Raw genomic sequence first — 13,916 nt, 5'->3', positions numbered from 1 at the left:
TTCCCTGGGCAGCTAAAAGATCCCTAGCTACAGCCAGCCCTGAAAATTGTGACCCTCACAGCACGCAATCTGCCTGGCACCTTGCATAGTACATCCTTGTATTGGTTCGGGGTCAAGCCATGTGATACAGCTGAGCACAGGAATGTTCCAGACTGTGTGGTGTTTCCAGGGGAGGGAAGGGAGAGGATGTTGGGGTCAGGACAACATGTAAATGTCTGAAAAGAAATTTCTCATACTACCAGACAAGCACAACCCCCACCCACAGCCTAGCTGACACATGGTACGGGGGGCGGGAGCAGTGGCTCGCACCAGGCTGTGCAGACAAAAAAGGCAGCTAGCAGGGGTATACACAGAACCACAGACCCCACAGCTGCACTCCTAGTAAAGAAAAAGAAAGAAGATTTTTCAGCCTCTCATGACCCTGTAGTAAGTACAGGCCTAGTATGAGGCCTTAGGCCTGAACCAAAGTAATGGTCAAAACTTTGCTAACAGAAAGCAAAGTGCAGCTGTAAGCAAAAGGAATGCATTGCTCACAGAAGTTGGCAAGAAGAGGGTTGATGTTGCAGAAACCTATCTACTTAGCATGTTGAAATAGGAACATGGTACCAGAACACCCGACCCTGGAACATTCCACAGATAAGAAAGAACAGGCCGACCCATCCCAATGACAGGGGCAGAAGGGTAATATGATAGACAGAGTTTTGTTCAAACCACCATGTACAAGGTGAAAGGCGGCACCTGATTACATAGAAGGGTTGTACCTCAATACGTCAGGAGTGATGAGTAAGCTGTTTGTACCTGTGTATAAGAATGTAATCTTGGGATGTGGTCTGGGTCCGGCCGAGGGGGCAGTGGAAAGTCCCACCACTGACTGAGCTGAGTCCATTGACCGTGGGTGCATATTTGTAGTATGCCCTGACTTAGACTAAGAAATCTACAGGGAACTACTACTGTATCCAATACGGCAATAAACCTGGCCGACGTGCCTTCGCACCTTACTAGACTCTGTGGTCATTGGGGGATCTCTTCGAGTCTGCTGTGTCAGCTATCTGCAGAGCCGGGGCAGCACACAGAGGGAACACACGCACGCAGCCGAGTGATACGCTGGAGAGAGCAGAACACCACGCTGGTGGCAACTCTGACAACAGACCCTACAGCCATAGGCTTCCAGATGCCGAATTGTAAAAGTCCTGTTGCCTGATTCCTATGCAACTGAGAGCAGCGGAGATGTAAGAGGCCATAGCGGAGAACTGTGGTGCATTGCGGGGCACATATGGGACATCTGCGAATGCTAATGAATTCGATTCAAGACATGCCACATCCTCACTACCCTTCATTCTGATTCTTAAATTTGAATAGAACGCTACACCCATGGGGTTACTTCAATTTTAGGATTTCAATATCATGTCAAGTTTAGTGGGCCATAAATTGAGCTAATGGAATTTGCAGTGAAGACGGGCACTGGGAAAAATCAGGGTAACTGACTTAACACTGATTTTATCTCTTAGTGTAGATGCAGCCTTAGATACCTGAAAAGATGCTGCAGTAAATTATTAAACAGTCTATTTGTAACCTTCTGGAGAATAATAGGGATAGTAATTAAGATTTTGTCAAAAACAAATTGTCAAAACAACCTAATTTTCTTCTTTGAAAGAATTATTGTCCTAGTGGATAAGGGTGAAGTGATAGATGTGATAGAGTTTGAATTCTCATAAGCAAACTAAGAAATGTGGCCTTGATGAAATTACTATAATATATGCACACAATGGTTGAAAGCTCATACTCAAACAGTAGTTGTTAACAGTTTCCCATCAAATTGTGAGGGTGTAACTAGAGGGGTCCCTGGAGGTCAGTCTTGGGACTTATACTATTCAATATGCTTATTAATAACTTAGATAATGGAGCAGAGAGTACACTTGTAAAATTTGCAGATGGCACCAACTGGTGAGGTTACAAGATCTTTGGAAGACAGGATTAGAATTCAAAGCAACCTTGACAAATTGGAGAATTAGACTGAATTCAACAAGATGAAACTAAATAAAGACAAGTGCAAAGTACTTTTCTTAGGAATGAAAAATCAAAAACACCCCTACAAATTGCAGAATAACTGTCAAGGTGCTGTGAAAGATAGGAGGCTCAAAGTGAACCACAGATTGAATATGAGTCAATAATACAATACAGCTACAAAAAAAAAGGCCAGTATTTTGGAGTGTGCTGACCGGAGTGTGGTATGTCAGACATTGAAGTTAATTGTCTGGGTCTGCTCAGCACTAGTGAAACTCAACTGAAGTATCCTTTCCAGTTCTGGGCAAAGGGTGGCCAGATGTCCTAATTTTACAAGGATAGTCTCAATATTCAGGGCTTTGTTTTCTATAGGTGTCTTTTACCCCCCAACACCCCTTCCTTATTCTTCACACTTGCTCTTTGGTCACCCAATTTGCATGCCACACTTTAGGAATGATGTGGATAAATTAGAAAGTTTCTAGAGGCAAGCAACAGAATTAAAAATGTTTAGAAAATCTGAACTATGAGGAAACATTTAAAAACTAGGTAAGTTTAGTCTTAAGAAAAGAAGATTGAAGGGGGACGTGATAGCAATCTTCAGCTACGTTAGGGGTTGTTATAAAGAGGAAAGTGATCAGTGATTCTTGATGTCCACTAGAGGTGGGGCACAGAATAATGGACTTAGTCTGTAGTAAGGGAGATTTGTAATAAAGGTTTGATACCATGACAATCATTCCAACTATAAGAGTAGTTAAGCTCTGGAATAGACCTCCAAGGTGGGTTGTGGACTCTCTGTCATTGGAAGTCAAAAAAACAAAAAAGCAGGTTGGACAAACTCTTGTCAGACGTTGTCTTGGTTTACTTGGTTCTGCCACAGTTGATGACATTTCTGCGATTCTATTGTGAAGTGAAAGGATTCTTGCTATAAGTCCTTTTCATTTATCCTTCTATTGAAATGAATAGAAATACTTTAAAAAGAGAGAGAAATGAGGAGGATTTATTTGTGGAAAATCTAGGACATTGAAGCTGCGTCTACACGTGCACACTACTTCGAAGTAGCGGCACCAACTTCGAAATAGCGCCCGTCGCGTCTACACGCGTCGGGCACTATTTCGAAGTTAACTTCAACGTTAGGCGGCGAGACGTCGAACTCGCTAACCTCATGAGGAGATAGGAATAGCGCCCTACTTCGACGTTGAACGTCGAAGTAGGGACCGTGTAGACGATCCGCGTCCCGCAACGTCAAAATTGCTGGGTCCTCCATGGCGGCCATCAGCTGGGGGGTTGAGAGATGCTCTCTCTCCAGCCCCTGCGGGGCTCTATGGTCACCGTGTGCAGCAGCCCTTAGCCCAGGGCTTCTGGCTGCTTCTGCGGCAGCTGGGGATCTATGCTGCAGGCACAGGGTCTGCAACCAGTTGTCAGCTCTGTGGATCTTGTGTTGTTTAGTGCAACTGTGTCTGGGAGGGGCCCTTTAAGGGAGCGGCTTGCTGTTGAGTCCGCCCTGTGACCCTGTCTGCAGCTGTGCCTGGCATCCCTATTTCGATGTGTGCTACTTTGACGTGTAGACGTTCCCTCGCTGCGCCTATTTCGATGTTGGGCTGAGCAACGTCGAAGTTGAACATCGACGTTGCTGGCCCTGGAGGACGTGTAGACGTTATTCATCGAAATAGACTATTTCTATGTTGGCTGCACGTGTAGACGTAGCCTGAATGAGCAAAGACACTTTTCAAACTGTATTAAAACAAAACAAAAAGCAGTCAAGTAGCACTTTAAAGACTAGCAAAATAGTTTATTAGATGAGCTTTCATGGGACAGACACGAAAGCTCACCTAATAAACTATTTTGCTAGTCTTTAAAGTACTACTTGACTGCTTTTTGTTTTGATAGTGTATAGACTAGCACGGCTTCCTCTCCGTTAGTATTAAAACAAGTTTCTCTAAAGCTCTGAAGATTGGGTTTGTTTGTCTGTTTCTTGTACAATAATTTATTTGCAAGACTCACATCAACAGAACACATACTTATAAAACATTCATACAGTTAAGCACTGTTTCAAAAATAAACCTTCTTTCAGTGCATCCTTCAGTTACCCTCACAAATAGGATTTTTCCATCTTTTTTGCCCTTTGCAGGTCTAAAACAAATTTTGTTCATTTTTTCCCCCTCTAGTGTGGTCAACATGGTGCTGGATAAACAATTGCAAAGGTGTGGCAGGCAAGCTACCCAGAAGGGATCTCAAACAGCCTACTGAGGAAAATTTTTTAACAGAAAATGATTAGTAGATCACCCCAATGATGAGCAAAAATGGACATGGAAGTTCAAGAAAAAGCAACAGGAATTCTACAGCTTCTTCCAGACTCTGAATCGCGTGGCCATATGCTAATGAGGCATGAAAAATTTACATCTGTGCCTCATTAGCATTTTCTGGACTGCTCGTTAGAAGCACTCTTTCAAAAGAAGTTCTTTAGGAAGACATCCTCTGGAAGATCTTCTTTCAAAAGATCTCTGTAGTGTAGACATAGCCATAGAGGATGAACCTGAAGCTGGACCCAGTTACACTGAGGTCAATGCTGGGTTAAAGTCTGTAATAGGTATCCTGTAATTTGGTCCAACTGGTCCCTCATATAAGAATTTTGGGCAGGACCAAGCCAATGATCCACTGAGCTCCAATATTAGAAAAGAAATCACTGAGATGCATGGGGTCCCCACAAAGGGGCAAATTAAAGGTGTATGGACATACTTCATGGTAAGAAGGGACCTATCACATAGAGTAGTCCAAGTACAGAAGCAAGAAGTAGAATGGCCTCTGATAATTCAAAAGCACCAGGGGCCAGTATTAGTCCTAGCCCATAACTATTTATTTGGATGACATCTAGGGATAGATAAGACCCTAGATAGAATCCTATGAAGGTTCCTTTGGCTGGAAGTTTATGTGGCGGTCTGATGCTATTGCTTCTCCTGCACAATGTCAGTGAATTGTCCTGTGACCTTTCTTAAGCACCCTGTTAAATCTTTGCCAATAACAGAAGTCCCATTTAAGAGCATAGCCATAGACTTCGTAGGTCCAATGGAGACGTCATCACAGGCCCACTAATGTGTGCTCCCTGTTCTGGTCTATGTCATTCAATGCCTGGAAGATGTACCCCTGTGAATCACAATGTCCAATAGGAGAGTGAAGGAGTTAATTCAATATATGGGCCCTGCAAACCTCAGTCTACCAGAATGGCACCTCTTCAGACACTTCAACAAGACACTGAAGAACATGATACAGAAAGTGGTGAGTCAGGATGGGAAAGATTGGGATAACCTGCTAAGGGTACAATCCATCCCAATGGTTCTGCAATCACATCAACCAATTCTCTCAGCACCCTCGGATGCATTAGATCTGGCCCCATTGATTTTGCATGTTGAGCTTTTATAAATAACCTTTAACCTGTTCTTTTACCACTGAGGGATGCTTACCTCCCCCTCATACTGTGCTGCCCAGTGCAGCAGTCTGGGAGATGATCTTGACTGTGAAGGCAATTACCCAGCAAGTCATCAGTAACTCAGGTAAGAATTTTTTTAAGACATGATTTTAGTCTTCACTGAATCTTTTCAAACACAGACACCCTTTCCAGTTTCTGAGGATTTCACATTTCTTTTTGAACAGTAATTATAGGAAGTGAGTCTTAGAAATGATTGATGCACTGCATTCCTGAGAAATCTCTAATGGAACTAAGGATGGTCCTTGCAAACATTTGTACAGGAGTTAAGTCTTTTTCATTTAAATTCCTTTCCCTTTGTAGAACGTGTCAGGGAATTATTGATTAGCTCTACAAGTAAAATACTTCTCTTGTGAGTTCATAGATTAGTTCTTTCAGACAGTAGATGTAAGAATGCAATGACTATGCTATTCAAGTGCTGGTGTAAAATAATGTTTGGATGTGTTACCAAATATACCATGGGACTGGAATTTTTCTTCTGCTTACCTACTTCCCCTTGTTCTTTCTGCAGTATTAGTCTAGAATCAATAACAACAACAACAACAATAATAATAATAATAATAATAATAATAATAATAATAATAATAATAATGAAATATCATGACATTCAAATAATACATTATAAAATATTAGTCAACTATGGTTTACACTAAGGGATATAAGTATAATAATAATTGCTCTTTTCAGCATTCATTTCAAGTATATGAACGGAGGATAATTCAAACAATGTAATCAAGATCCATGGCTAAGTGTCTTGCTCTAATTACCATATGGACCCTAATGCTCCTGCATGTGTAAAAATAAGCACATCTATAAGGACATCTAGCAGTAACTCAAAACTCTCAACCAGTAAAATACTGGATGAAATCACAATATGAACCTAACATGCCCGGAGGACATTAAACTGATACCTGAGAGCTTGCTTTCATAAGTTACGTAGTATTAGATTTCACACATGTAGGGTTTACTTTTATAGGCAAAGACTGGTCCCTGAGTTTTGTTGCTACATATCAACTATATTTTAATTTAATTCCCACAAAAATCCAGTCACCTGATACCAATTATGGCAGAAATGCACTCCCCAAAGGTGATTCAAAGAACATTGATCCCTTCTTAAAGATAAGATTAGGGTGACAGGGTAATGGATAGAAATGTTTTGATTGAACCAACAGGCACAAGAAACAGAAAATTGCAGCTAGCCCTGATAGAGGAGAAATACACAATTGGTTTGCTCTGAAGTATAAAGCAAAGTATCAAAGAGAATGTCTTTGTCCGGCATAGGAGGCAATGGAAAATCCTTAAATTCACTTAGCTGATCTGTTGTGACAGGTCCTGTAGAATTTAAGGCATACTGGGACCACATTTAATTAATAATAAATCTGGTTGGGTGCCTTCATTCCTGAAACAAGTCCCTTGGTTTTATTGGCCAGTTTGATCGAGGTCTGCTGTGTTGGCTGTCTGTGCAGTGATGGGATAACGTATTGAAGGAACTCTCACGTGCAGCCAACATCTGATTTCAACCAGAATGAGAGTAATGGCAAGAGAGTGTTTTCTAATGCACATTTGAATTACGGACAGCTATTTACTTTGACCATATTTATATTACCTTCAACTTACTGAAGGGAGGCTGCAAAGAGGCTGGAGAGAGGCTGTTCACAGTGGTCACGGATGGCAGAACACAGAACAATGGCCTCAAGTTGTGGTTGGAAAGGTCCAGGTTGAACATTAGGAAAATCTTTTTCACTAGGAGGGTGGTGAAGCATTGCAATGTAGTGGAGTCTTAGGGAAGTAGTGGGGTCTCCATCCCTGAAGGTGTTTAAGTCTCAGCTCGACAAAGCCCTGGCGGGGCTGATCTGATGGGTTTGGTCCTGCTTAGAGCAGGGGGCTAGACTTGATGGCTTTTTTAGGTCTCTTCCAGCTCTATTGTTTTATGATTCTATGATTTCTTATTAGTGGCTACTTGTGAAAACTTGAATGTATGGAGCTCTGCGGTAATATTTTGGGTAGCATTTATTTTTCATACAGCTAATGTGTATTTGTGTATGAACAAAGCTCTTTGTCAATGAATAAGTGTGTACCCTAATCTTTTCTTTATCGTGATGATGATTTATTTAATATTTGTATTAAATTAACACCAACCAGGATCAAAGTCAAATTGTGGGAGTCTTATGTAGACACAAGTCTTTTCTCCAAAAGATAATAATCTCCCCTTTATTCACAAAAGAAATAGAAACTATTGTCAGACTTGGGTGAATGAATGGCTATACAGGGCAGATCAATGGCCTATCTAATCCAGAATTGTCTCTTCCAGCAGAGGCCAGTGCCAAGTGCTTCATAGATAAGGAACAGGATAGCCAATCATCAAACGATCCATCCCTATCATCCATTACCAGCTTGTAACAAACAGAGGCTAGGGACAATATCTCTGCCCATCCTGGCTAATAGCCTTTGATAGACTTATTCTTCAGGAGCTTATTGGCTATGTCTACATTTGCCCCCAACTTCGAAGGGGGCATGGTAATCAGGGTGATGGGAGATTACTGATGAAGTGCTGTGATGCATATGCAGCACTTCATTAGGCTAATTCTACCCCCTGGCAACTTCAAAGTGTCCAACTTCAAAGTGCCGGCACACATGTAGCCACAGGAGCTTTGAAGTGCCCATGGCTACATGGCATGGTGGTACTTTGAAGTTTGACACTCCAAAGTTGCTGAGGGGGAGAATTTGCCTAATGAAGTGATGCATATGTAATCTCCCATCACCCTGATTACCATGCCCCCTTCAAAGCTGGGGGCAAATGTAGACATAGCCACCTGGTTCTTCTTATAACCTTGGAATGTTCTTTTAAATCTTGATTGTCTAGTGGCTCCACTGGTTGTTTAGGTGGCATCTTGTTTCTGATACACTTTTTTGTGTTACTTTTTGAGTCATTGTCTAGCTGTTCTTCGGATTCCCTTTTAGCCTTCCTAGTTATGTTTTTACACTTCACTTGCCAAAGTCTGTGTTCCTCTTTATTTTTCTCTATAGGCTTTCACTTCCACTTTTTAAAGGATGCCTTTTTTGTTTCTCACTGCTTCTTTTACTTTGTTGTTTAGCCTTGGTGGCCCTCTTATTATATATAGGCTGTGGCCACACTTGGCCAAAACTTCAAAATGTCCATGCTAGTGGCCAAAACAGAGGATACTAATAAGGTGCTGAAATGAATATTCTGCATGCTGCCGACCACAGCACTTTTCAAGTACTGCGTTTTGCTTGGACGCAGCTCAGCTACACAGGGGTCCTTTTTGAAAGGACCCTGCAAACATTTAAACCCCCTTATTTCTATCAGCTGATAGGAATAAGGGGATTTCAAAATCTGCAGTGTCCTTTCAAAAATGACCCCCTGTAGCCGAACGAAACACAGCACTTTTGAAATGCCACAACCAGCAGCATGATAAGGAGGTGCTGAATATTCATTTCAGTGCTTCATTAGTATGGTCTGATTTGGCCATTAGCATGGCCATTTTGAAAATTTGGCCAAGTGTGGCCACAGCCATATTGTTTAATTTGGGGTACATATTTAAATTGAACATCTGTTATGATATACTGAAAAAGTTTCCATGTGGCTTGTGGGTTTGCGTTTTGGCACTATACTTTTTAATTTCTGTTTAATTAATTTTGTCATTTTGTGCGGTTCCCCTTTCTCAAATTAAATGCTGCTGTGGTGGGCTGCTCTGGTGTTTTTCCCTCACTTTAAAGATATGTTTTATTACGTTATGGTCACTGTTACAAAGTGGCTTACCTATATTCATCTTTTGGGCAAGATTTGGTGCTACATTTAAGATGACATAAAGACTTACCTCTCCCAATGTGGATTCCAGGACAAGCTGCTCTAAGAAGCAGCCATTTAATATATCAAAATATTTTATCTCTGTATTCCATTGTGAGGTGACGTGTACCCATGTAATACAGGATAATTGAAATTCCCTATTTTTGTTGAGTTTTTTATTTCTATATTCTCTCTAATCTTCCTGAGCATTTCACATCCCAGTCAGGTTAAACTACACAATTTGTGAATATCTAATGAATTAAAATGTGTTTGAAAAATTAATATGATCACAGAAATGAGTATAAACTTATGTACAAAACCCCTTAAATTTATATTATTTAACATCCTGTGATTAATATGCCCAGTTGTGACATCAATTTATGTTTTCTTATTATACTAAAGCGACCAAGAATTTTGGGAAGGGTAGAAATCCTCAGGCTTCGGGCATACACCAACTACATAGGAATTAGGAAGAAGCTTTCCTTGTGAGTACGTCATTTTATAACTGCCTACTACAGAGTTCCTTGCATCTTCTGTGAAGTAGTTTGCACTGGCCACTGCTGAAGATGCTGGACTAGATGCACCTCTGGCAGCAATTCTTATTGTTCATATCGCATGACTGTACTTGTGTTCATTGAGTTTATTTACAATAAGGCAAACTGATATCAGGCTGAGTATATAAATCCTTTGAATATTCCCTCAAACTTTTACTGAGACTATGATGATGTCCACACATGAATCAATATGCAAGATCATGAGTAAACCTGCTGATAGGATAAAGTTACTCCATCTCAGTCTCCACAAATTCTATTTTCTATTATGAAATCCAGCAGTGCCTTGTTGACGTATTGTAACAGTATATATCATTAGTACTATGGCAACCTGGCTGTGTTCTTACAACACTACAGAGAAATGGCCAGAGTTCTAGAAATTGACCTATATTGTCATATTTATTTTCAGGTGGGTAAAAAATTGCTCTCAGGGTATTTCAGCCTTGCAAAACTACTCCTGGTGTGATTGGAAAGGTGAACTTTAAAGAGATTGTTGGTTCAGTGCATCATTAAAATGCATAACATCTAGCTGTAACAGCATGTGAATTCTCCTTTTTTTCACAAGTGTCATGAACCCCAAAGTAAGGAGCTAAAAGTTTTTTCTGTCTCTCAAGGAAGTCCCAAAATTAGCAACATGGTCCTGCAGAGAATTAGTTAATCTAGGAGCCAAATGTGTGCAGTTTACATTGTCAGTAGCGTCTCCATTCTACCTGTTATCTTCTGTTTAGTAAGGAAAGGTCAGCACCTGCCTCTGATCAGCCAATGATACCCTAGATTACTCGTGTGTCCCCCTATAGGGAAGGCATAATCTAAAGTGGGGGATTGCCTCATGTGGGGACTGCTCAGCTGAAGATGGTTTTGGTTAGGCTGCCTAAAAATGCCAAGAAAAGTACTTCCAGGCTCCATAGTCAGGACTAAGAAGGATGACTGAGGTCTAGGCTGCCAAGAGCAAAGCCATGAGACCAGAATGACTGAGCATTGGACTCTGGAGCTTCTGAAAAGGACACCTGAACTGGAGTGTGAAATAAGATTTGTTCCACAGTTTGATGACATAGGAGTCTTCTGTAAAGAATGAGTAGCAAGTTCAATAATTTACTTTAGTGTATGTCTATATTTTAATACTGTATTATTCTGCATTTTTATTTCTGTCTTTTATTTTATTCTGTATTTTAGTGGATTTCTGTAGGGGCCTTTGAAGAACACCTTGTAACTAAGGAGCAAAGGGATGAGTGCTCCAGGATAACATTTCCAAGGAAGAAACTTGTTGGCACAACAATGTAACTGACAACTGGTGTTAGAAAATCCAGGGTTGTGACAGATGACATACAGCACAAAAGAAAGTAGCTAGTATGCAGCCAATAGTGGGGTTTTTTTGTGGGGGGAGGGTTTCACATTGAATAGCAGTCAGATATACCAAGATGTTTTAGGGATTACCTTCACAGAAGTAAGCAGGTTAAAATATTTACTCTAGAGCTATGTCTACACTACATCGATCTTTTGAAAGAAGCCCTTCCAAAAGATCTCTTTCGAAAGAACTTCTTTTGTAAGTGTGCGTCCACATGCAAAAAGCAGATCAAAGAGTGATCTGCTCTTTTGAAAGAGAAAGTCCACCCAGCCCCCACTCTTTCAAAAGAATGGGTCAGGGATCAACTAATCAGGTGCCATGAGGACTGCTCTTTTGAAAAAAAAGGGCCCACAGAACACCTACACATGCTTTCTTTCTAAAGAAGTGTTTGGAAGAAGGTGTTCTTCCTGAAAAGGGAGTGGAAGAGAAGTTTTGAAAGCAGTGCTGAACTCTTTTGATTTGCTTTCAGAAAAATGCTTTTTGTGTGTAGATGCTCCATGGGATATTTCAAAAGAGCCCATTTATTTCGAAAAATCTTTCAAATGAACACACTAGTGTAGACGCAGCCCTAATAGGAGTAGAAAGGGAGTGGATGTGATCACAGTGATCTCATCTATCAGGTTTATTCATACTAGGATTGTCACATGATTATTTATGAGTAATGGCAGAAAGGTGTGCTTCAGAAGAAGAGGATCATTGTTGAAAGTACATAGTCATAAGAAGTAGGGAGGCTGGAAACCGACAATTTAATTTTGTGAAAAATTTCAAGGTTTCATAATTCATTTTCATTCTGATGCAAAATGAAAACTAGACCTTTCAAAAACTTTAGTTGACTTTTGATCATTTCTAATAAAAATGCTACTAAGTACAAGGTCTTACCTCAGTTTCCAGTTCCCGGCATACCCTTCTCTCCCTGAACTTGAAATTACCAGAGTTGGAAAGCACATGACAGAAATATGTCTTAAAGTATCAGAACCCTACTAGCAGAAGGGATTCATTAGGAGATCTGAAGATCAAAAGGTTAAAAAAAAAACAGTTACTTAAGAGCACTAATGGAATCTGAAGTCCTTGCTGCCATGTTTTCCTATTTTTAGCAGTACTAGCTAGGTTAAAGCTAGCATGGGAATGCCTATCTGAGATGGGCTGTGTCTACACGTGCCCCAAACTTCGAAATGGCCATGCAAATGGCCATTTCGAAGTTTAATAATGAAGCGCTGAAATGCATATTCAGCGCTTCATTAGCATGCGGGCGGCAGCCGTGCTTCGAAATTGATGCTCCTTGCCGCCGCGCGGCGCGTCCAGACGGGGCTCCTTTTCGAAAGGAGCTCATGGGAATAGGGGGACTTCGAAGTAGGCAGCGTCCTTTCGAAAAGGAGCCCCGTCTGGACGCGCCGCACGGCGGCAAGGAGCGTCAATTTCGAAGCGCGGCTGCCGCCCACATGCTAATGAAGCGCTGAATATGCATTTCAGCGCTTCATTATTAAACTTCAAAATGGCCATTTGCATGGCCATTTCGAAGTTTGGGGCACGTGTGGACTCAGCCATGCTGTCACACAACTGTTTCCTGTGTAGACAGACCCTTAAAAGTTGTACACCGAAGAAAAGGTTTAGACCATATAGCTCAGCTCCCTGCCAGGCAGTGCTATGTACAATTAAGCGATAAATGACTTAAGTTATGTGTCTTTGGCCGTGTCTACACTAGCCCTAAACTTCGAAATGGCCGTGCAAATGGCCATTTTGAAGTTTACTAATGAAGCGCTGAAATGCATTTTCAGTGCTTCATTAGCATACGGGCGGCCGCGGCACTTTGAAATTGATGCGCCTTGCCGCCGCGCGGCTCATCCCGATGGGGCTCCTTTTCGAAAGGACCGCGCCTACTTCGAAGTCCCCTTATTCCCATGAGCTGATGGGAATAAGGGGACTTCGAAGTAGGTGGGGTCCTTTCGAAAAGGAGCCCCGTCAGGACAAGCCGCGCTGTGGCGAGGCGCATCAATTTCGAAGTGCCGTGGCTGCCCATATGCTAACGAAGCGCTGAATATGTATTTCAGCGCTTCATTAGTAAACTTCGAAATGGCCATTTGCATGGCCATTTTGAAGTTTGGGGCTAGTGTAGACGTAGCCTTTGAGTGCATCATTACCAGAATGACTCACAAACTGACAGTCTGCTGTAAATAAAATATCTCAAACTTCAAACAGTTTTCTACAGTTTCTATCTCTAGACTTTGATATAATAAAGGGTAGATATTGCAATGACATGATTTTAAAATGAAAAACAAAATTATACTTAACTTACCCACTAAACAAACCTTCAGTTAAAATGCATTCCCAGCCATTGTAGAGTTGGTTTGAGTGAAGGCAGTAATTTTGGATGAGTACAAATTCTGACTGCTAATTCCAGTTATGCTCAGAAAATAATTTTGAAAATATCTCATTTACATAAATAAATGGAAGTAATACAAGCATAACCCTCACTTTGCTAGTTTTGATAGATGTGCCTCACAAATTCCTCTTATAATAAATTCATTCTCAGTTCTGGGCACACAAATGTCACCAAAGGGCCTTTTCCCCCTGGTTTTCATTCCATAATACAAGTATTGTGTTATCATATCATTTGTAACTTATGACAGCAAAATCTAGAATGACTTGTTTCAATGCATCACTGGATGAAATATATTTGAAATATTAATCCATCTGCTAATATATGCCATTGATAGCTATCTCATGTAA

Source organism: Carettochelys insculpta, chromosome 3 (genome assembly GCF_033958435.1).
Source record: "Carettochelys insculpta isolate YL-2023 chromosome 3, ASM3395843v1, whole genome shotgun sequence".
In the NCBI taxonomy this organism is placed as follows: Eukaryota; Metazoa; Chordata; order Testudines; family Carettochelyidae; genus Carettochelys; species Carettochelys insculpta.
The sequence above is the reverse complement of the archived record's forward strand: the minus strand, read 5'-3'. Positions refer to the sequence as shown.